Source organism: Aythya fuligula, chromosome 1 (assembly GCF_009819795.1).
Source record: "Aythya fuligula isolate bAytFul2 chromosome 1, bAytFul2.pri, whole genome shotgun sequence".
NCBI lineage: Eukaryota > Metazoa > Chordata > Aves > Anseriformes > Anatidae > Aythya > Aythya fuligula.
Window position 1 is genome coordinate 129,074,450 of NC_045559.1, and position 22,993 is coordinate 129,097,442.

A 22,993-nucleotide genomic window follows, 5' to 3' on the forward strand; every position below is an offset into this window, starting at 1 on the left:
GTGGTTTTGAGATACACCCTCCTCTGTCAAGCAAGATAAAGCCAAAGCTATGCCCTTGTCTATTTTCTGGATTCTGCATTTTGAGTGGTATTTTATTATTTATTTTATTTTATTTTATTTTATTTTATTTTATTTTATTTTATTTTATTTTATTTTATTTTATTTTATTTTATTTTATTTTATTTTATTTTATTTTTTAGCCATTTCAAATACAAGTGCATGTTGAATAGGCTGAGGAATGGGAAATTCATGCGAGTCTTCAGCAATTCTATAAATGCTGACATGCTCTGAACAGGGTGTCTGTTCCCATGTCTGGAAAACAAAGATAGAGAAAGATCATTTTATTGCTCAAGTATTTTCCTTTTCCTGGCTTTTATTTTCCTGACTGAAATCAATATTTCAGGGCTAATGGATGAGGATGTCTGCTGTTGCTGCCTAAAATGCTGACCTTGACAATCAATATATTTAGCTTGGAGCATTTGTGATGTCAATTACTATGATAATACTTCAGCATTTACTGCCTGCAAAATGTCTGTGTTATTGGGTTAGAGTTCCCCTTCAACCTTATCTTTCCCACTTTCTCTCTTTTTATACTCTGTAACTGCTGGAGAGTCCAAACCCTCAGGCACAACCGTGGTAAGAAATTATTTTATTAGAACTGTGTGGAAGGTGTTTTGTGTTTTGTTTTCTAATTTGTTTATCATTTTGAAAATTCAGAGGGACAAGCAAACTCTTCTGAATTATACATTTCATTTCAACAGGAAGTATTTTTTTTTTTGATGTTTTAAAATCTTTTCAAGCAGATTTGAAATTTTCCATTAAAAATTAAGTAAAGATTTCTATAAAGTTGCGTGTTCAAGAAACAGCACATATTTTTATAGTAAACACTAAAATGTTTAGCTTAATGTATTTGTTGTGGTCTATAACTAAATGTACTACATGATTATATCTAAATGAGCTTCGTATTGTCAAATGTACTTTTATTTGTTTATTTATTTCTCTCAGAAAATGATTTCATGTAAGAAGTTTCACATAGCCCAGAGTTATAACACTGGGCATCTCCAAGTGCTTTCAAAATGTCATCTTTCTCCCTTCTCCTCTTTGCTTTATTCAACATGAACTGCGTCATCAGTGTTTTGTCCTGCTCTTGCCTGAACAGAAAAATACTAAACGCCAGCACTGGTGCTTTCTGTCCCTTGCATGTGAATCTGTTGCAGAGCTTCTGTACCAAATTTTCTGTATGGACTAGAGACCTTGACCTTGACATCAGATTGATCCTTGTGACCATAAAGGCTCTCAACAGGTCTAACAGATTACTGACTTCACTCGAGCTACAGTGAATTTTGTCAGTCTTCGTGCAGAGTAACAAGCAGACAGACCATTATAAGTAATGGCTTTTTATTCATAGGGCAGTCTTGAGCTGTGGCATCTAATCTTATTAGAGAAAATTAGGTCTGTCTTGGACCTTTAAAACCCGTTTGTGGGGCTCCAGCCCAGTACCTGTCAATCAACTGAAACTTGTCATGAAAGTTTACAAAGACTGACCATAAACTGTTAAAGAATGACAGCTATGGTGCATTACTTCATTGCCTTCAGACCTATCTAGATCTGCATTTCTTGCAGATTCAAAGGAGTCTGTAGGCAACAGAATAAATGCTTTGTCTGATAGGGTGTTGAAGACAATTGTTAGTATTGACATAATTTGCAATGATTTTTCAGAAGGAGCAAAGATTGTTAAAAATGAGGCTGAGAAAAGGTATTATTCATGTGTGCTTGTAGCAGCTGAAAAGTGTGTTCTACAGTCCTGTAATAAGCAATACCTTTGCACACATATGGCACTATTTAAAGGGTTTTCAAATGCCTCTTATAATGCTGAATAAGCAAGATCTGACCTGAAGCCCTTCTAGGTAATTGAGAGCTTTTCCATTGACTTCAATGGGCTTTGGCTTGGGACATTACTGAATTTAGTCTCTCAAAACCACTTGGACTATTGTAATCCTCATATACTAGTAGAGAACTGAGACAAAAAGGTGACATGACATGCTGTCAGTCACAAAAGAGGTTGGCAAAGACAGTTAAAGAACTTTGTGTTTTTGCTGCCAGTCTTGTTATTCAATTACCTCTGCTCTCTTCCCTCCAAAAAATAAAGATGAAATTAAAAAAAAAAAAAAAAAAAAAAAGAAAATGCTAGTGAAATAGTCCTGTGAATAGCTTGAGATTAAAGAGTCAAGATTGCGTTACACAGAGGCTATCCTAGCTAATGACAGCTCAGATATGCTCTGAGCTCCCTGGGCTTTATGACATTCCCAGGGACATCATTCCCAAGGGATGAGGTGACGCGATCTTCCCTTTCTTGGCCTGCACTGCAATTTCCTGATACTGACTGAGATCATGTCGGCAGGTGTGAGTCACACTCAGCACCTACATTTTTGTCCTCTGAAGGTGCCCAAGCAAAACTGTAAGAGTAAGAGCCAGACTCCAGGAAAATGTTTGTTAGCTGATGCACTCAAGGAAAACAAATAACACCACAACTGTCTCCATGCCTGCTTCTTTCCACTATGGCTTACCTTTACGTAAGACTGGTGAAGGTGCTCTCACTTCATATGCTCCTGCAATGTCCCCATTTTGACTTCACAGTCTATTCTTACTTACCAGAAGTTGAGATGCAGGATGCAGGCAGCCTCTTAGGCAGGAGACCTTTTGGGAGCTGTCAGCCCCCTTTGCAGTGATGTTGTCTTCCCCTTGAGTGCAGCTCTGGGGTGGAGGACAGCCTCTCCTCGGAGCTCCCCTCCACCAGCTTACCACTTCAGAGCTCCATGTAGTTTCTTGTGCTGGGCTTGTGACAACTCTACCAGTTGTTGTAATTTGCCCGATAATTCACAATCTGTGCTTCTTAATTTATCTTTTATCTTCTGTGGCTTTTAGTTTCTGTCTGTTATCCAGGGGGAGGGGGCCTGTTGCTCACTTTGTGCCATCCTCTGGTAGATCTGCTGGATTTGATTCTTCTGCAATATGTGAGGATGCTATTCTCCTTTGATATGGATGTGCTTATTGCCTTTTTGTTTTGTATGGGTGAAGAGCAGAATCTATCCAACTCCACAGCTTTTCAGATTGCCAGCCCTAGGCTGAGCAATAACCATTAGGAGAATACCTATTTGTCAGATCCTCTCCAAGCCCAGGTGGCCAGGCATACAATGAATGTTTGGAGAGAAGAAAAGTGTGGTTTCTGATAACACTACTTCTTCAGGTTGCTCCAGGGGATGTTCTAAGCTTCTCTCTGAGGTCAGGAGAAATTCATCAATTTATGTGCAGACAGAGATGTCCCAGTCAGTTGGCCAGTGCTCTCTGTGTGAACGAGTCCAGTCAAAGAAGAGAAGAAGAGAAAGCATATCCAGCCAAAGGCAACAAAACGCTTGAGCTTATTCACCTTCCTTCCTTGACCTCCATACCAATTTGATTTGAGGCTACCTCATCACTATATTGAATGTGATTTACATGGTTCATTAATTAATAAGCTAGAATTATATTAAGAAGCCATGACTTCACTGTTAACTAATGGGTCTGTCAAGTTCTCACTGAAGATTTTAGGGATAAGGCCCAAGGGGCATAACTTTGATTAATTCCATTCATATCAACTGCTACTACCTCAAAGATATGACCTAGCTGATGAGTAGTAATTGCTTATAAGGAATTGTGACCAGCTCCTAAATTTGGCAAAGAAAAAGAAGCATTGAATTTTACTGACCTGGAAGACCTTGATAAAAACTGTCAGAGTTCAGATGAGAGCACCGTTTTGAGCTTTTTCTGATATTTTGCATTTATCTGAGCTACAACCTTGAGAAAGCTCTGGGAGACAAGTCTTTACTTAAAATATTGTGGGAGGAAGAGCTTAATGAGTGCTTGTGTGGGGACATAGCAGATGCTGAGACCTGAACAAAAGAAGCGTAGATAATAACAAACAGATAAAAGCTGACACAAGGTCTGCAGAGGAACCAGATAGCCCAAAATATCACTTCTTACTTTGATTTACTACCATTCACATGGTGGAGTGAATTGCGTTTGCTTTGTAACCATCATTTTGTAAAGCAGGGGAAATATTTATTGATGCTGCCACAGCAGTTGCTCAAAAGGCATAGCATTACTTGCTTGCTTCTTGAAAGTGCCTACGGATGATATTTAACACCTCAAAGTACTAGATGTTATAAACAAGTATCAACTCTTCTCTCAATGATCTAGCAGTTTCAACATATAGTGAGAGATTAAAGGGAGAGAGAGAAATTGAAGAGGCAGGTGAAACAACATATCAAGTAAGTAGGCAACTATGGCAACTACATTGGCTCAGGCCTGTCAGAGGGATGTGGAAGAAATGAGAGGGGTTGAGACAACCCTCCATTAGCTCTGCTTAGTGCTACTTGTACTCCAATCTCATGAGAGAGGACAGACCGCGGTACAGTTTATTTGTCCATCACCAACCCAACCATGCCTGGCTGAAGTGGTGAGTGTTTCACGTCCTTTTGTAATATGAGAGGTTGTGTCTCTGACCAAGATCTAGATGCAGTATGGGCATGTGTGAGAACACGTAAAACAATAAAGGTTTTTCTTCTGTAGTCAGTGCTGCTTTTCCAGTTGCAGAAGTAAAGCAGAATTTGGAATGTGATCCAGAACACCTGGATTTCTGCTATCTCGTGAAGCAGTCCTCCTGAAGCAAGTGCCTGACCTCCATACTGAGTCTATGGAGATATATGGTTTCCTCTTTGGAGGAAAGCCCAACCTGCCTTAGTTTGAGTTCTCTGATACCAAAGGCATGAAGTTCTTTGGCTTTGCTACTCTCCTCTAGCTCTTGATTAGGGGAAGTAATATCCTAGTATCTAGTTTCCAAAGGTGAGAGGTGCACGCGGTGTGTACAGGGCTGTGAGTTCTAAATATGTTGTCTCCTGAGCAAGAGGTCTTGGAGTTGTGAAGCCCTCTGCCTTACCCATGCCCTACCCATTAAAAAATGAGTCCTTAATAGTGTCCATGTTTTACAGCTTAATAACTAAAGAACAGAAAGGTTTAGTGACTTAGCTTTGTGACCTCTGTAGCTTACTGGACAAGGCCCTGTTTGTTAGCTCAAAAGTGCTTCGTAGCTGACAGCCACAATTTTGACACTTAAGGCCTACAAAGAAATTTTAAAATGACTCATATCTACAGCTTAGAGGGAAGACAGGCTATTCCATGAATATGTGAGTGGTTTATGTACCTCTGTGATGAATACATCTATCTTTCTAAATTGCTGGTGTTAATTATCAATGCAAAGACAGAGGAATGATGTCTTTTTGGTACATAGTTAGGTCTAATTCACCTTGGTGTTCTTGGATGAATAAGATCCAGAATGTCTGTTAATAGATGCTTTCCATGACCCAGCCATCAGAGGAGAGTGATGCATTACTGTGCATTTTCACTGGTAGGTATTTTCTATACCTACCAGTTTCTATTTTCTACACAGTTACCAAGATAGATAATTGTTGGTTTCCAGATACTACCACTGTGGTCAGAACCACTTGTTCCCACTCTCAGTTTTAATTTAATTCTCCTCTGATCATACCTTTTCATTTATTTAAAATTATGAAAGGAGTTTCTACATTTAACTACACAAAGAAAGGCGATAGCTGCTTTAAAAGCCTGATTGATTTTGAGCAGTATGAATGTGTAGTGAGGGTAGCTACCTGGGAACAAAGCATGCCTAAGGGATCACACAGAAAGCTCACACACTGAACGAGAAAGCTGAACTAAGATTACTATACTTTTTACATCATCCACAAATCATAAGCATAAAGAACAAACAAAAGCACGCATTTCATCACTGCAGTAACATTAGCTGTGACCAGAACACACAGGTTTTCAACTGCTCTCTCCACAGTGTGTCAGTGGAAAAAGGAAAACTGAGAGGCGTTCTGCAGAGTCATGCAGAGGAAGTGCCCCCAGTTCATTGTGCTTCCTCGCACGCCTGAAGGCGCTCTGTGTGTGAGCATTTGCAAGAATAAACCATATGTTAATGACTTACTTACTAACCTCAAAGCCAAGTCCATATGCTATAAACTACCAGTATCACCTTTCTTTTATTCACTGTGCTACTGCCTGAACAAAAACCATCATTTCAGAGAATGTCAGGTATAAGTATTGTAGCAAAATGGGAACTATGAAAGTCAGTCCATACATTTAGCAGAAAGCCATTTTGAGAAAATGTATATGTACTGAAAGCAGGATAAAAATAATATATAAACATATCCACAAGCCAAAAATATGATGTTCTATGATGATGAAAGGTGCTTGAAAAACATTAAGACAAGCAAAGCAGATTCTTTCCTACCATAAAAAGCTTTGCTCGACACAGGAGGGCTTCATGATGGCTGGAAAATATGAGAAAGGAAAACAGACTAGAATATCGCCCAGACTTATTTTGAAATGAGGTTTTTGGTTTTCAGAATGTAATTCTATTGCACATTGTATTTGTGTGAGTAATGCAAAGCTACCATATCCATATGATAGGTGAATAAGCTGACACTTTGTATATTTCAATGATTTTCTTGTGGTTTTTAATTTTCTTTTGTCATTTCCCCATCCCTTTTTTGTTGCAATAGCTTTGATAGTTCCCCATATATGCTGCTTCTTTACCCTGCTGTGTGCCCTGAAAGGAATTGACAGGCCCCCTATCTGGCTTGTTAAGCTCTCGAAGCTTGCTGCATCCTGCATGTAGCATGTTTCTGATTATGCCGGCAGCACAGACATGCGAGCTCACAGCTGCTGTGGTGCTGCCAGATCAATACACCCACAAAGCACAGCGAGCCTTTTGTGTAGGTTCAGAAATCAGATTTCTCTTGTCTAGAGGGCAATCTGCAAAATAAAATCTCCTGACATAAAGTAGTCCTCCTGGAGCTTCACTGAGATATGCATTTATCAGCGTATTTAACAAGGCACTAAGCAGCTCTCAAGGCTGACTGACAAGAAGGGGTTTCCTTGCTCCAAATCAATGCCACCTCCCCCTCCAGCTCTCCCCCGCACCATCCTACAATCCACACATGATAAGACACAACATATGTTCCTCTTTAGACTTGCCTGCAAGAACACCAAAACCTTAAAAGACGCATCAGTTGCGGACATAAAGCTGTCAGGAAACAATTATCAACTCTATCTCTTCGGGATCTTATTAAGCCACAAGGGTCTTGATAACTTTGCAGATACCTTCTGTAGTAGAAATAATCAAGGCAGAGATAATGCAATTTATTGATAAAACATGGAGTCTCACTGGGGCAGCTTAAAGCCTACTCAGCCATTAGTTTGGGGGGTGGCTGGACTGTTGTTCATTTCTGTGTTTTTGTGTTGCTTTTTTTTTTTTCCTCCTTCCTTTGTGTGGCTGATATGACTCAATTTATATTCTTTCCTCCCCTCTGACATGGACAAGCTCATTTTTCTCTTTCCAAGTACACTGAATACACAGCTTTAGTCTGCAGTAATTGCCAGCTCAGTGGCCAAGAGAAAGAAAGGGGAGCGGGATACAGGGAAGGATCAATTACAGCATGCCATGGAGAACAGACTAAATCCATCCTTTTTCAGACATTTGCCCTACCACTTCCCCAGGAATGGCTGTGCTATTGGTGAGCCTTGCAGGAGTGCTAGTAAATTGCGTTGGCAGCAGGATTTTGACTCTCAAAAACATGGGATTATAAATCCATAAAAACTGAGATGCAAAGAAAAGGTGATTACATGTTTGGGTTTAACTGACATTTTAAACAATTTGGGCTCATCTCTGTCTGTGCCTTTTCTCTCAACCATCCACGATTTCCTCAGGGACTGGATTTGGAGAAGTCAGCAAATTTTATCTGAAAATAGCCTAAGGATGGATTTTTCCTCAGAGGAGCCATTGCCCAAGAGGAAGTGGGGTCGACGCATCAGAGAAATGTAGGAATCCACTTCTGAGCATACGGCTGGTCCCAACAAAAATGTGAAAAGATAGCTTATGTTAAGTTCTGAGCAGTCCTTTTATTTTGTTTGGTTTTCTTTGTTTGATCTATTTATTTATTTATTTATTGCATTTTTTGTTTTGAAAAGCAGTTTTAAAAGAGGTATTTTGTGGAGACATTTCAGAAAGGCCCTAAAGGAAGAAAATGTTAGGTTGAATGGCAGGACCTAACACTGGCTTTGAAAAACCCATGGAGATGAGACCCAAGTTTCCTACCTGGCCCATGAGAAGGCTGGAACAGCTTTGCTTTGTGTACTCATCGTCAACCTGGCTGAAAAGAAATGATATTGATTATGGCTGCAGAAGAAGAAAACTTAAAAGATTTTAAAATGAGACCGTCCGATTTTTTTTTTTAATTTTTTTTTTTTTTTTTTGATCAGGTCAAGGAGGATGACTAACTTGGTAAAGCTTCAACAAAAGCAGAGATCTTAGAAAAGCATCCATTAGAAGCCCATCACTGAAAACACTCTGTAATTCAGTAAGGTGAATCAGTTCTTTTGAGGGCTACAATTAGGCAATCAGTTTTACATAGTTTATTAAAGATGTCCCATGGCTGTGCTTCCTTGTGTTGTATAGTAAGGTGTCTTAATTAAGATCTCTTGCCTGGAATTTACTTTAAAAAGTGGCAATATTAAGTGATATCTCTGCCTAATTTCACTGGGAATTGTGGGAGGTACCTGTTCTTAACTGAAAGTCCATGGCTGAGAAAGCTTTGGATGCTTCACTTTCCCTGGTTTGTAGGTGAAAATTGAAGCTAGCAACAGACTGATGAAAATCTCCTGAATGAAATATTTGCCTTTCTCTAAGGCAGCAGGGTGTAGGTGAATCAAAAAGTGCCCATCCCGTACTTGTTTGACTGATGGTCAGACAAGGTCTCTGGGGACTTCAGACCTATGGCCTCATACCCCTGCAACGACATTAACTTGCTTTGGTACACCCTTGTTTCCAGTTCCTTCCAGCTGTCTTCCAGCTGCACAATTTCTCCCCTATTTTGCTACTAGTCGAAGGATCTAGTCTCCTGTGGTGGTGTAGGATCAAACTTCTAGTGGTAAATAGCCTTTAAAAAAATAAACTCAGCAATTATATATTTTTTTATTTATTGTCAAAGGTTGAGTTCTCCTACACTATTCCCATCTTTGGAGAGGTTCCCTTGAGGTTTTATACTACAGTAAACCACAAAGGCTGGATTCATCTCTCTTTGCATTTAACCATTGAGGGCCTCTCTGAGGTGATTCGTACTGCTTCTGCAGAACATCTTTGTTCATGGTGAATATCTTTTGGAAGTGCCTGTTTCCCTGCACTGACGAGGCCTGGTGCCTGCCTTTTTATAGACGGATATATTTGATTGCAGAAATACTACCAAAAGTCAATTGACCGATTACATTGTATGTATTATTGCCATAAAATATTTGTACTAACAGATCTTATGAATCAGTGCAAAGGCAGAGGTTCATAACAGAACAAACAAGTTTCTCAGGAAGTTCTTTGTTACAATACAATCCTGGCTTCTTAGTCCTGCTTTTTTATTTGAACTAATTTATCTTGAGGCTATAGACAGCTGATATTTTTTGCCTATTCATACTTTGTTGTGGTATTATCTTTAAAAGTATAACTATACCCGTGGTGTTAGAACATCCCAAATTGCTCTTATCTGAGGAAAAGGAAGAGGTGATAAGATTTTTTCTTCTACTCCCCCTACCTATCTCATTACCCTTCTCTAACTCAGTTGAGTATGTTTTTCATTTTCATTTCAAAGTGCTCTTTTGTTTCTGATATTGAAGACTGTATTTTAAAAAGGGTTTTATTTTAGTGATGGATGAAGTCCATGACTATCCCTCTTCATTTACAACTCAATTTTAAGGATGAAACTTTCAATCATGCAAAAGCATAGGCAAGTACTCCATCAGTACAAATCTGAGTACACATAAGGAGTTGGTTTTTTTCCAACAAGAGAAAAATAAGAGCAAGATAGTGAGTACAATCAGATAGGTGTGCTCTAGAATACAGCAAGGGCATAGATCCAAGATGATCCAAGCAGGCAACTTTATGATATGTTTAGAAAAAAGCTTCAGTCTCTTAGAAAAAGGACCAATTACTGTCCTGTCCTTTAGGTTATTAATTTCTAATCATTTGCAAATGCTGTTTTCTGACATACACAAGACATAACAGATTAATTAGATTCATTTACAAACATACACATTCTGCTTCTAGTCTTTAAAAATAAAACAGAAACAAGATATCATATGTAGTGTTTCATACTTAATTTTTGCAAGACTTTCTTTACTTTGAGGGATTTTCTGACTAAGTTACTAAGCCTATGACTGTGTCTATGCCTCTCTTTACTCATAGGGCCTCTTTTGGAACAGGAGCCAAATGAAGACTGGGGATCAGGTCAGTTTATATTAGTCACAGAAAAGGAGGTTATTCCTGTCTTGAAGAATTTGTAGTCCACCTGCACTTCGATATCTACTGTTGCATGTAATAGAAGCCAGCAGAAGTTGTTGGAAAACTTTCCACAATCTTAAAACAACAACAATAACCATATCTGGATATGTAAATTTAATTCAGTGTGTTGATTTAATTAATCTTCTGAGGATGTGTTTACTTTTATATGGTTCATCTGAACAAGAAAGCTAAACACAATGTGGAAGTAGAGAGAAAAAATAAAGTAACTGTATTGAATTATTCCTGGAAAAAAGTTTAGGACCATTCTCTCCTATTTTCCTGTAAAGATTGGCCCTGATGCAAGAATGTCCCTAAACTCCTGCATGATAACTACGGTTGTTTTTATTGCAGTTTGAATGAATCTTGCAAAATTCTGTTAGTTGCTGATGGAGTATTAGGAGATACAGGCATGACAGGGTAACAGTTTTATGAAGACAGGGCACAAGCAGAAGTGAGTCAACAACAGAGGAGTAAAAATAGGGATCTGAAGAGGAAGTGAGTGACTAAAAAGTAAGAGAAGAACAGCAGGCAATTTGTTTTGTTTCCTAAAGAAATTCTGGAGGATCTGACCCTCTGCAAGATGTAGGTAAGGAGTCCATCAGTGCTGGACAGGAACAGCAGTGCATTCTGCATAGTGAGACCTCAGGGTAAACAAAATTAGAACAGGAGCAAAATATTTTCATTTCTCATGCACGAGCAGTAAAGAGATAATACTAATGATAAAACTAGACTCTTGGGTAGCGTCCTCTCTCCAGACACAAGCCATCACTGAAAGGAATATGCACTCTGAGGCCTAGATGATTTTGATACATCTATGTAGCTAAAATGTCAAGGAGATAGCCTTGGAGTCAGCTGGAGGTTGCCTGACCTCTGACTCTTTCTACCAGTAAAGATGTAATTTTCTCTCTCTTCTCCCTCTCTCTCTCTCTTTTTTTTCCTTTTTTTTTTTTTTTTTTTTCTCTTTTATATTTCAACATCTGATGGTTTTGCAGGAAAGCAGAACCATGGACGTGGGTCAGATCCTGCATATTTTTTCCCCCCTTTCCAATCTCTTTTGTTTGCTTTTTGCTATACACTTATGGTGACACATCCCATCTGGTCCTGCTGTATTGCACGATCCAAGATAATACATAGTGCTGTTAGCAGTCAAGATGGGACACATCATAGCTTGTTCCCAGTCTATGTTGCCAAGGACCTTAATCTTCTGCTTCAGAGTTACAAACAATTTTTAATTTCATTTGAAGACATAGAGCGGTAAACATCTCAGAGAACTCTACATTTCCGTGGTCTGGCTGATTCTGCACCCAGACCAGCTTGTTTAAAGCTTCCTCAGGGATCTTTGCTCCAGAGATACCCTGACTGGGCTGGAGGTCAGGTGAGCAGCTGGGTTTCTTCCTGAACCTCCCTGTGTCACCACAGTCACCTTGATTATGTCTCAGCCCTGTCCCTTTCCCTGCTTGGAGGCCTCTTGAAAGGGAGGGGCTTTCTTAGGATCTGTTTCAGTCAGTGCTCTGTTGCTGAGCTGAGGGGAAAATAGCCGGAGCAGAGGCAAAGGACAGAGCCTGTAATAATAAAGTCGTCTTTCCACACCCTGTTTTTCATGTTCCATATTTGAGTTTGAAAGCTTGGTATTTTGAACTATGACTCACCAATTTTGCTTTATTGCTAATGGTCTGTGATTGGTAAATTTTATGACTTTAATCAGTCAAGCAGCTGTGTGCAAAGTAAAGCTAAGCAGACAGTTTTTAACTGCTGCGCCGAATAGGAGTAGGTAATAGAAATAGATAATGAGACTTTGCCATGTCCAAAAGTACATTGATTAATCTGACATTGCAGGCATAGCTGGTGTGCACACGCACAAAGGCAGCACTTCCTGCTTTTGTTTACATTGAGTTTCCCCTGTAGTTTGTGCATTTCTGTGATTTGTCTGTTAGTCAAAGGGGCGCATGGTGCCGGGGCCTTGCCATCTCGTGGGACCTTCAGAAATGCCTGAGCTCAGTCGGGGGGAAGAGAGCCCCAAAGGATTCAGTGTGGTCACACAGAGCAGCGAGAGAGAACTTCCCTGCAGAGCCTTGTCGAGGATTACACCCTCCTGCGGACACCCTGTAATCTCATAATCCCTAACCTATGACTTGCCTCTGATCTCCTCTCACTCCAAATTATTTAGACTTCAAGTAAGAGGAAGTTTAGAGAAGAACAATTACCTAAAAACATTTCCATTAAGCTCCTAAAACATTTTTTAGCCAGTTTAACAGAGCAGTTAATGAGAGCAGTAGAGGAGACCTTGGGAGGTTAGTGTGGATGCCTTTCATCTTTCTACTCTACTTTTCTTATCTCCACCACTTCTGCTGAAGCGAACAACCAAACAAGATGTGTTTCCAGTATGCACTTAACAGTTTGTGTATTATAGTTGAAAGAGTGAAGATTTTATTTTTATTTTTAATTCATTTAAGATTTTTAACTGATGTGATATGTATGACATGAAATGTTTCCTCCACATATGCACAAATGAACATGGAAATGATAGGTTTGGTTACTACTCAAAAGTAGGTTTACATCACCACTTTTCTTTTTCACAGAAAAATGAATTCTTATGTCCTTATTCTCATGCCCTGCAGGAAGCCTTATACTACAATGAGGAGATGGTTAGAATATCTAGAATATTCTTTCTGTTTCTGTTGTGTGGTTTTTGTTTGTTTGTTTGTTTTGTTTTGTTTTGTTTGTTTGTTTTTAAAATGAATTTCAAATATAATTTCAAATTAACCTAAAAAGTAAAAGAGACTAGCATCAGTTATTTATTCTTTACAAATAGGTTTATTTTCTTAATTTTGTTATTCACATATCTCTAAAATATGCATCATTCTGCTATATTTATCTACTTTTATACAGTTCTTAAGTAAAAGTGAACTTTTTAAAAACCATTTTTCCTTATTATTTTAAAACATGATTCTTAAAACATTTGCATTTGCAAAACTCTCCCCTTGTTTCTCTCTCTCCCTCCCCCCTCCCCCCAAGATATTTCAGTTTCTTTTGTTCTATGGGGTTTTCTTCATAGTATGAAAGACAGAAGAAAAATGTGCACATCCCAGAAATATCAGTAAGAGTAATAATAATTTCTTTTTCATGACTGTTGAAAAGGCACGATTAGCAAGGCCTGTAAAAACAAACCTTGTAAGAATATTTACGGGAAAATAAGAAACATCACAAAAATGATTTTTCAGTTTAGCAGAAATGAGGGAAAATAACTTGCCAGAAGAGAAGTACAACTGGAATCTGTCACCACACATCACTCAGTGACTCCCCTTTTCCTGTGCAATCTTTGTCTTTGTATTTGAACTGCATGTTTTGGGGTTATATATATATATATATATATATATATATATATATATATATATATTTTTTTTTTTTTTCTGTCATTTCAGCAGATTGTTTTTTACAGTGTGTCTCTGATCTCTGCTGGGGTCTCAAGGTGTTGCAGTAAGATAATTTGTAATGGGTAAAATGACAAACATCCATCAGACCCTACACTGATTTTTTACAAGGCTATCAACATACCTATTTGAAAACTGTCCCAATTATTTGGCTGTCAAAGGCAGACCTAGGCCTTCTGTACTGAGGTTTTTGCAATATTTCATTTGATGATTTCTGCACAAAATTTTGCAATCATATTAATCATTGGAGTAACTTCCATAATTTTATAAAACCAAAATTATAAATGCCATCACCACTAAAACAGAGTAATTCACTTAATGGTGTTGCATCCTTTTAAAGTCAGTAGTACACTAGAGTCTGTCCTTCCTTGCTGTTATATTGGAACCACAATGTAAAAATGCACTGTTGCCTTCGCAGGAAAATATCATTAAAAGAGAGTGCTTTATCTCTTTTACCCCTTTGACCTCTCCCTCCCAGCAATAACTAGCTTACTGTAGCTGTATTCTTCCTCTCTTAAAGCAAAAGCAATTAATCTGCTTTCAAGATTTGCAGAATCTCATATTTCAAAAAGTACCTGGTTTTGCTTAGAATGGCCTTGTTGTCATCATGCGATTGAAAAATGATCTGAAACTTTTTATCAAAGATCAAACAAACCCAAACTGTACTTACCATTAGCTAAGTATTTGGCCTGGGCTGAGTCATTCCACCACATACGGGGCTGGTGAGCTCAGTATCATCCCTGATCAGCACTGGAGTGTGGCACCCACAGGTTGAATTAGACTGCAACATGTCTCTGTAAGTGTAAGCTTGGCAATAGGCATGTATAACAATGAACTTTTTGTTTTGTTGCTGTGGGTTGCTGTGGTAAAGATGGGTCTTCTACAAAGCACAAAATCAATTTCATATGATGAGTAACTATGACAGTCTAGAGGAGAGGGTTGATGCAGAGCTTATAAACTGTATTTAAATTAGGAGCCTTATGTTAGATTTCAAACTCCAGTTTGAAACCAGTCCAGTGGGTACCCTCACTACTGTCTTTCTACTGCCTTATTTGGCTGAAATTCAATGGGCTGATGACAGCATTAATGATGGAAAGTCATTAACCTGAGGAAATTTCATTCAAATGTAAGTAAATGGGAGCAATGCAATAACCAAAATCTGCCACATTAAGTTTTCTCTGACTTCTTTTTAGGAAGCTCGAGATTAGAGCAGTTGAGTTTTTCCCTGAGGCAGAGCAAAGGATTTAGATATAATTTTGCAGCCCTTGAACTGAACATGATTTCAAACCTGAGGAGTTTGTGCAGGAGAGAAAGTAACGCTCCTCTCAAGGTAGGATTAGCCAAGGAAGAAGAAGAATAGCTGCATAAGGGAGGGGTGAGGGGCAGACAGAGAGGATCCAAAGAACAACTACCACCCCAAATCATACATAGTTGAGATAGAGAAGACAAAAAGATTCTGACATATCCGGAAAAAAACTGGGAGAAGGAAACAGAAGCATGTGTGTTTATTATTTTGTCTAGCACTGTATCCTTCCTGTGCTAACTGAAGTAGAGGATAATTGTATTTAGAAACCCATAGACATCTTGGGCATCTGTTAACTTTCATCTGTCCCATGTCACTAAATAGTAACATGTAAATCCAACATGCTGCAGGCTAGATTTAAGGAATTCAGTGTTTAAATCATTGTGGTGTCTGGAAGCTTAGGACAGCCTAGAGGCCATTTAGCTCCATTTCTGAGAGGAGATAACAGACATCCATATTTCATATTAGAAAGGTGTCAGACATGCCAAGAATGGGACAAAGACCAGTGAACCAAGAGAAGATGAAACCTGTGTCCATCCTTGGGGTCCCAATACAGCAAGTTGGCTAGTATTCAGCTAGGGTTGGCCTTATTGGAGCTGAAACAATAAGCAAGAATAAAGGGAGAAATATATATTCATAGTAGTAAGTGAGATTGCACATTCCATTCTTCTTGAACTCTTGGACTTGGACCAGAACTTCTTCATTTATATGATATATTGAAATACCACATTTTTTTTCCCCTCTGGTTAATTAATAAAAGCCTCTCACTGGAGTGCAAAGAGTGAACAGTTGAAAAAACAGACACATTCTGAGTTTTTTCAAAGCTACTTTCCTCAGCAGTAAGTTCCACTTAGGCAAAATTAGCTCTGAGTTTGGAAAATTTTATGCAAAAGCCTTATTGTGTTTGCTTCTTTCCATCTCCTACAAAGACCTTTCCTCTTGTCGGTGACCCCACTTCCATGTTGGTGTCTCCTTCACATTGACCTGAGCTGTTTTAAAATTGGGCAATATACATCATGAACCAAAGAGGGTTCATATACAGAAGAAGGGAATGCAGGATAACTTTTATTATTTTTTTTTTCTGAACTAGAAATTTCTAATATTCATCTTAATCTCTGAGCAGATTTAAAGGAACAATACATATCCAAGCTGCTCATGTGTTGATAGAAGAGTTGGTTGCTTCTGTAGCTAGAGCTAGCTTGCACACCTCTTCATTGCATTGCACTGCCAGACAGACAGGTTTCTGGGCAGTGCTCAAACACTTATTTCATCCGCAAGTGTAACACTGTGTGTAGAATGTAATGTGAAGGGCTCAGGCTAGCCCTCCTGGGACATAAACATCCCCACCCATCACTGTCCTCACCATACACACAAGTAGCAGTTTTCTTCATGTTTTCAATGCTTGTGTAAAGGTACCTGCTACAACATGGCCCTGGAAATCTTTCAATACCTTTATGAATACTGCTATACTTTGTGTTATTCTAAAGCAGATCTCTGCCTTATTGACCTAGATATCTGTTAGTTGTTTTTTGTTGTTGTTGTTTTTGTTTTTGTTTTCTGTTTTCTGTTTTTTTTTTTTTTTTTTTTTTTTTTTCTTCTTTTCCTCCATATCTTTCTATAATGGCTATAATTACCACTATAACTGGTAATTCACTTATACATAATTTCTCAGAGTACCTGTCATTTGGCCTATCTTTGATTTCTATTTCAAATTACATGTTCTGCTTTGTAGTGGGTTTTGATTTATTTATGACATTTATTCTGTGATCTTCTCTTCTTTCTAAACATTTAAGGTTAGGTTAAAATTTTCCATGGTATTGGCAACCTGTGTCCCCAGTCCATACGTGAATTGAAAATAGAAGATTGTGTAGTGGGGCTGGAGGAAAGCAACCTTCCCGTGCTTTCCTAGTTGTGAGGATGTAGACCTGCAAATGGCAGAAGTCCCCATTAGGCCACAACTCTTGTGTTGCTGCTGCAATGTTAGCATCATTGCCTTCCTATTGCAGTGTCACCTTCTTTTCAGCTCCCAAAATTTGCTGTACCAGGCCAGAGAATAAAAGAGGAGCTTAGAGCTGAAAAGGGGAAAAGCTCACGAATGCAAGAAACAAAATAGAACAAGTGCAGGAGAAGTTCCCAGGGTGGTGAGGCTGGAGCACGTGCCCCATTAAGAAAGGCTGAGGAGCTGGGCTGGGTCAGCCCAGAGGAGGGAAGGCTGTGGTGACACTAAGTAGCACCTAGAACCTTTTGAGGGGTCATCAAGGAGCTGGAGTCAGGCTCTTCACGGCATGCAGAAAGACAATGGGCCAAGTTGCAATAAGAGAGATTCAGTTTGGGTATGAGGAAAGACTTCCCTGTTTCCCTGTGATGACTTAGGCAATGGAGCATGTCACTCCAAGAGGCTGAGATGTCTCTGTCCTTGGAAGATTTCAAGCCCTGACTGGACCAAGCCATAAGCAGTCTGGTCTGACCCCAGGCCTGGCCCTGCTTTGGGCAGGTGGTTGGACTGGAGACCTCCTGAGGCCATTGCTGGTCTAAATAGTCACTGAGGCATTATGATAGGCAGAGCACTTGCTTAGCCTATGAGAAGCATTAGGAATAATTCCTCCACTACAGAAAGCCAGCATTGCAGCAGAGGAGGAAGGGACAAGGGCTGTGCACGAAGCCTCAGGGATCCTTGTTCACTCTTCCCAGGAGTGTGGAGTATAAGGCTTGACTGACTTTACCATTTATTTGACAGTCTGACTTTGCTCCCATGGCTCCTGATAGGACTGAAGCTGTGACTGCTTCTTTCTGGAGTGGGAATGACCTGGGAATTGCTTACCCGCCTCTTTTGGGAGAGCTGGTGACTCACAGGTAAGAATATCCTGCCCTGCAGGTATTGGAGGGGCTCTGGACACCACTGTCTGTGGAGACACCAGCTGCTGCCTCCATGTCCTTGAGGGTCTCTGTTCTCGTTGCAGAGACAGCTGCCTGCAAGTGTTTTCTGTCCTCCTCTTCCCTGGCTTTCTCATCAGAGGCTCCCTGTGACTGCCAGGGAGAGCCTAGGGCTGTGGGATTCTTGCAGGAGGGGATGTCTTTTGTCCCCTCCATGTGTTCAGGCCCTGGAGGTCTCCTGCTTTTGGACCTAGCTGGGTGCTGGAGACTTGTATCTGGATGGGGAGGTGTTCAGTCTGGAAGAGGCCAAGGAGCATCCTTGCATCACAGTGGGAGGTTCCTGAGGCCTCTTTGAGTAAAGGCCTCCATGTTGCTGGCACATGTGATAAACTACTGGAGAAACTGACTCGGCAGGAACAGTCTCATGTCATGAGCAAAGGTGATCCCAAGTCAGATGGGATGCCAGCACCTGACCTCCCATGTTGGGATTGAATTAGTCCCTGTGTCATGTCTCCAGTTCAGTGCTTGAAGGGTGAAACTCAGATAGAAGTCAAGTTCATTTTTCCCACAGTCCCATTCATGTTTTAGACACAAATTCCTGCATCCTTCAGGGTTGTTGGCTCCTTTGTGTCCATGCCCCAGCTGCTGATGACATGCTTTACCAAAGAAATGGAGGCTGAGACCAGTCCCTCTTGCAGGGAGCTCTCATGAAGCAAGAGGTAGAGGTGGTCTCTCCTGCTTTCTTTGTGTAGAGAAAGGCACTGCATTAGGCCACTTTGGAGTCAGGCCACTTTTGTTTTGGGTTGCTGAAGGAAGTTGTGTTTGTCTAACCCATTTGTTTATGTCCCGTGCGCTGGTCCTTTTTTCAGAATAAGTTTGATTCTGGGTGCATGAAGACCCATTGGGCCCAAGAGAAGTCAATCTTTTAATAAAACCAGAGCTGGATTTCCCCAAACTGAGGAGATGTTGACCTTTATCAACTCCCTAGCTCAATAATCAAGGCATTAACTTTAGACAGTGAACAGAGGAAGCAAACCGACAAGCCAGCTGGGCAATGATCTTGGCTTCAATAAGTAGAGTGCTAGCAAAGCCCACAGGAAAGTCTCAGCACCCTACCAGGAGCAAGCAGCTGGTGGGCACCAGCACAGCCCCAGCCCTGGGTACCTCCCTGGGTACAGGGACAGGCTGAGAGCAGTCTGGGATGTGGGCCTGTGGGTGAAGATCAGGCCCCGGCCCAATGAGGTGTATTAGGGTGAGAACTGGCCCTGGGGTGGCCACCTGGACTTCAGGACCCTGGCAGGTAATGTGGCCAGCATGTGCTGGGCTGTCAGTAAGTGACAGGTAACAAATTCTAGATGCAGAAGTAGCTGGATTTCCCCCACAGCAGGTTAAAACCAGATACGGATCCGAGCCTTGCATGCCCTGTATTGCTTTATGTCCTGAGCAAACTTAGTGCTGGCTTCAAGCCAGGAAGTAATTTTCCAGTCATTTTTCCAGCTGCAGACTGGAGTGCATTGAATGTAGCCTTTATACTCCTCGAACATCAGGCCCAGAAACAAAGAATATGTGTGCTCTACAAAGACGTTTTGTTATAACTAGGTGGATTGTATTTGCAGTTGGGATTACAGTACATGGGAATCAAGATACAAAAATACAAATGAGAAAATCTCTTTCTGATTTTACTGAACAAAATAACCCCCATAGGAATTGTTGTATACTTACATAGTCATCATGTGGCTTATTGGGAACGCTGAGCATTTTGGTCTTGTAAGGGTCCCAACACATCTGCTGCTGCACCCATGAGTCTGTTTCAATACAGTACAAAAAGTGCTATGCATATTTAGACCCATATTAATTTTAGAATTGCCATAGAAATTGCTGGTGTCTTAGGAGTTAGTTTCTTTGCACAACAGGACAGAATTGAAAAATTTCAAAATCTTCTTTAGAATAGAAATTCTGAAATTCTTAGGAAAAATATTACTTTAGTACAAAAATCTGGAGTTCATTGAAATGTTTTATTTTTACTTATTCAAAGCATCACAATGGATTGTGTTGATTCATTTCAACACTGAACTGCAGATCACGATGGTGCATTGTCTTGAGGGAGCTGTAGTACCAAATCTCATTCATTCCCACACTGTGAGCAGGGTCCCTGGCCTGACTGCGTCTTCTGTAATGCACTCAGAATCACAGGGCTTCCAAGATAAATCCTACAGTTCTGTAAGAAAGGAGTTTTATGCATTAGAGGAAACAGAAAATTTCAGCGAAAGCACAAGAGAAATGAAGTGCAGAACTATAGTACACACAAAGGAGAAAATATTAGGCAATGGTCACTATATGTTTGCTTATTCATGTCAACTCAACATCCCCCTCCACCCCTTCACCCACCCTCCCCCAAAAAATCCTTTTGAATCATCAAATCACTAACACTTTTTAATTTTTATCCAACCACCCATAAATGAAGTATTTCACTTGATTATTATGAACATTTTTAGCATAATAAAAACTTTGCAAACATGGGGCTCTTTAAAATACAAAATACAAATCCAATACAAAAGGTGTGGTGACAGAGCAGTTACAGACATTTCTTCTCCCCAGGAGTTCTGACAAGAGAATGAATGAAATACTTTTAAACCCATGAAAGGGAAATTTAGCTTTGGGTAGTCATCCTTCTCTGCTCCTGTCTGTCCCTATACTACCTTTGGCACTACTTTGTTGTTGCTCCTCAGCTGAAGGCTGCCATGCCATGGCAGCCTTCTACCATGGTGCTTCTACCTGCCATGTAGAGCACCTTCTGGTGGAGGGGTGTCAGTCTGAATGACTCAGATACGTCCTATTATTTCAGCAATTTCATAGAATCATAGAATGGCTGGGGTTGAAAGTGACCTAAAAGATCACCTAGCTCCACCCCCCCTGCCATGGGCCATCCACTAGATCGGGCCATCCACTAGACCATGCCATCCACTGGATCAGGTTGCTCAGGGCCTCATCTAACCTGGTCTTGAACACCCTCAGGGATGGGGCATTCACAGATTTTCTGGGCAACCTATGCCAGTGCCTCACCACCCTCTGAGTGAAGAATTTCCTTCTAACCTCTAATCTAAATCTACCCTCTTTTAGTTTAAAACCATTCCCCCTTGTCCTGTCATAATCTGAATGAGTAAAGAGCCATTCTCCATCTTTTTTATAAGCAGAGCAGAGAAGAGGGGGACAATCCCCTCCCTGGCCCTGCTGGCCATCCCTCTTTTGATGCAGCCCAGGATGCAGTTGGCCTTCTGAGCTTCAAGCCTGCATTGCTGGCTCATGTCGAGCTTTTCATCCACCAGAACTTCTAAGTCCTTCTCTGAAGGGCTGCTCTCAATTTCTTCTCCCAGTTTGTCTGGAATTGTTCTAACCCAGGTGCAATACATTGCACTTGGCCTTATTGAACCTCATTAGGTTCATGTGGGCCCATTGCTCAAGCTTGTGTAGGTTCCGTGAGATGGCATCACTTCCTTCTGTTGTATTGACTGCAAACTTGCTGAGGGTGCACTCGATCCCACTGTGTCATTGATAAAGATATTCAAGAGCTCTGGTCCCAGGACAGACCCCTGAGGGACAGCACTTGTTACTGGCCTCCACCTGGATGTAGAGCCATTGACCACCACTCTCTGGGTGAGGCCTTCAAGCCAACTCCTTATCCACTGAATGGTTCACCCATCAAATCCATGTCTCTCTAATTTGGAGATCAAGATCATTTTGGATCATGTTAAAGGCCTTGCAGAAGTCCAGGTAGGTGACATCATACCTGGTAGGTTGACAAGGTCTTTCCTTGTCAACTGATTCAGTCACTCCGTCACAGAATGCCACCAGTTTGTCCAGGCACAATTTGCCCTTGGTGAATCCCTGCTGCTGTCTCAGGTCAGCTCTTTGTCTTGTATGTGCCTTGAGATTGTTTCCAGGAAGATCTTTTCCTTGATCTTGCCAGGCACAGGTGTGAGACTCACTGGTCTGTAGTTCCCTGAGTTGCCTGGGTCCTCCTTCCTAAGTTTTTTAGAGCTGGCAGACAGGATGACTGTTGAGTTGCATGCAGAGGCAATTATAAACAGCTGGGAACAGGGTTTGAAACTTCTTCCACCATTGTAGCACCAACTTCTTGCACCATTTTTAGCCATATTGCACTCAAGTGCAAGACATGTTTCTGCTCATTTAGACACAGTTTTACAAGTTGTGCTTTTCTAGCTTACCTTCTTCAGAAGGCACTCCAGAAAAAAATAAAATAAAATAAAATAAAAGGTTGTTTTGAACAAAACATGTATTTTCACTGAAAAAAGACCCCTTGAATCAACATTAACACATGATGTCCTTCAGTGGGTATGTTGTAGATCTTTTTGAATGTAAATAAATCCACTGTGAATGCCAATGTGATCGTCTCACTAGAGACACAGAATAAATTAATCTTTATTAATCCTTAGTACAGTGGGCTTTGGTGGATATGAAGAGTCCCTTTAAATTGGGCTATTTCTTCTAGTGGACAGATACAGAGTTAGGAGGGCAGCTTAAGGAATCTTAGGCTACATCAGCTGACTGGGGAACTCACACACCCAGGTGAAAAACTCAGACCAGAAGAGATTTTCCATTTTGAACCCAAAGTCTCAAGAAACTGTATATTCAGCCTCGGGGAGTTTTAGAAAGCATAAATGTCAGGTTCGTGTATAACGAAGAAGCTTGCCATTATATCAATAAATGCGGTTGCTATTTTCTTTCAAAGTGTAAGGTTCTGGTAAGCATAGCTATTCAGGTGATCTTCTCTTGCAATTTGGAAGACTACATAATCCTCATATTTATTAGTATGCCACTGTCAGATAGAAATATTCCTTATATGGGTAAGGAATGTATACTTTTAATAACTACAGTACTCACTTTGACAAATACCAGTTGCATGTAAGTATGATTTTGCAG

The 22,993-nt window shown here is 40.4% G+C and overlaps 1 long non-coding RNA gene across 2 annotated transcripts in view; it reads left to right on the plus strand.

Moving 5' to 3' along the window:
• Positions 1-606: 606 nt before the first annotated feature.
• Positions 607-22,993, plus strand: part of LOC116499801 — a 54,183-nt gene continuing 31,796 nt past the window's right edge. Inside the window, exon 1 of one of the 2 annotated variants that reach the window (XR_004254251.1) lies at positions 607-636. This is a non-coding gene — a long non-coding RNA (uncharacterized LOC116499801). Of the gene's footprint in view, positions 637-10,351; positions 10,391-22,993 lie in introns of those variants that run through there. The other variant, XR_004254250.1, reaches the window with a different exon arrangement.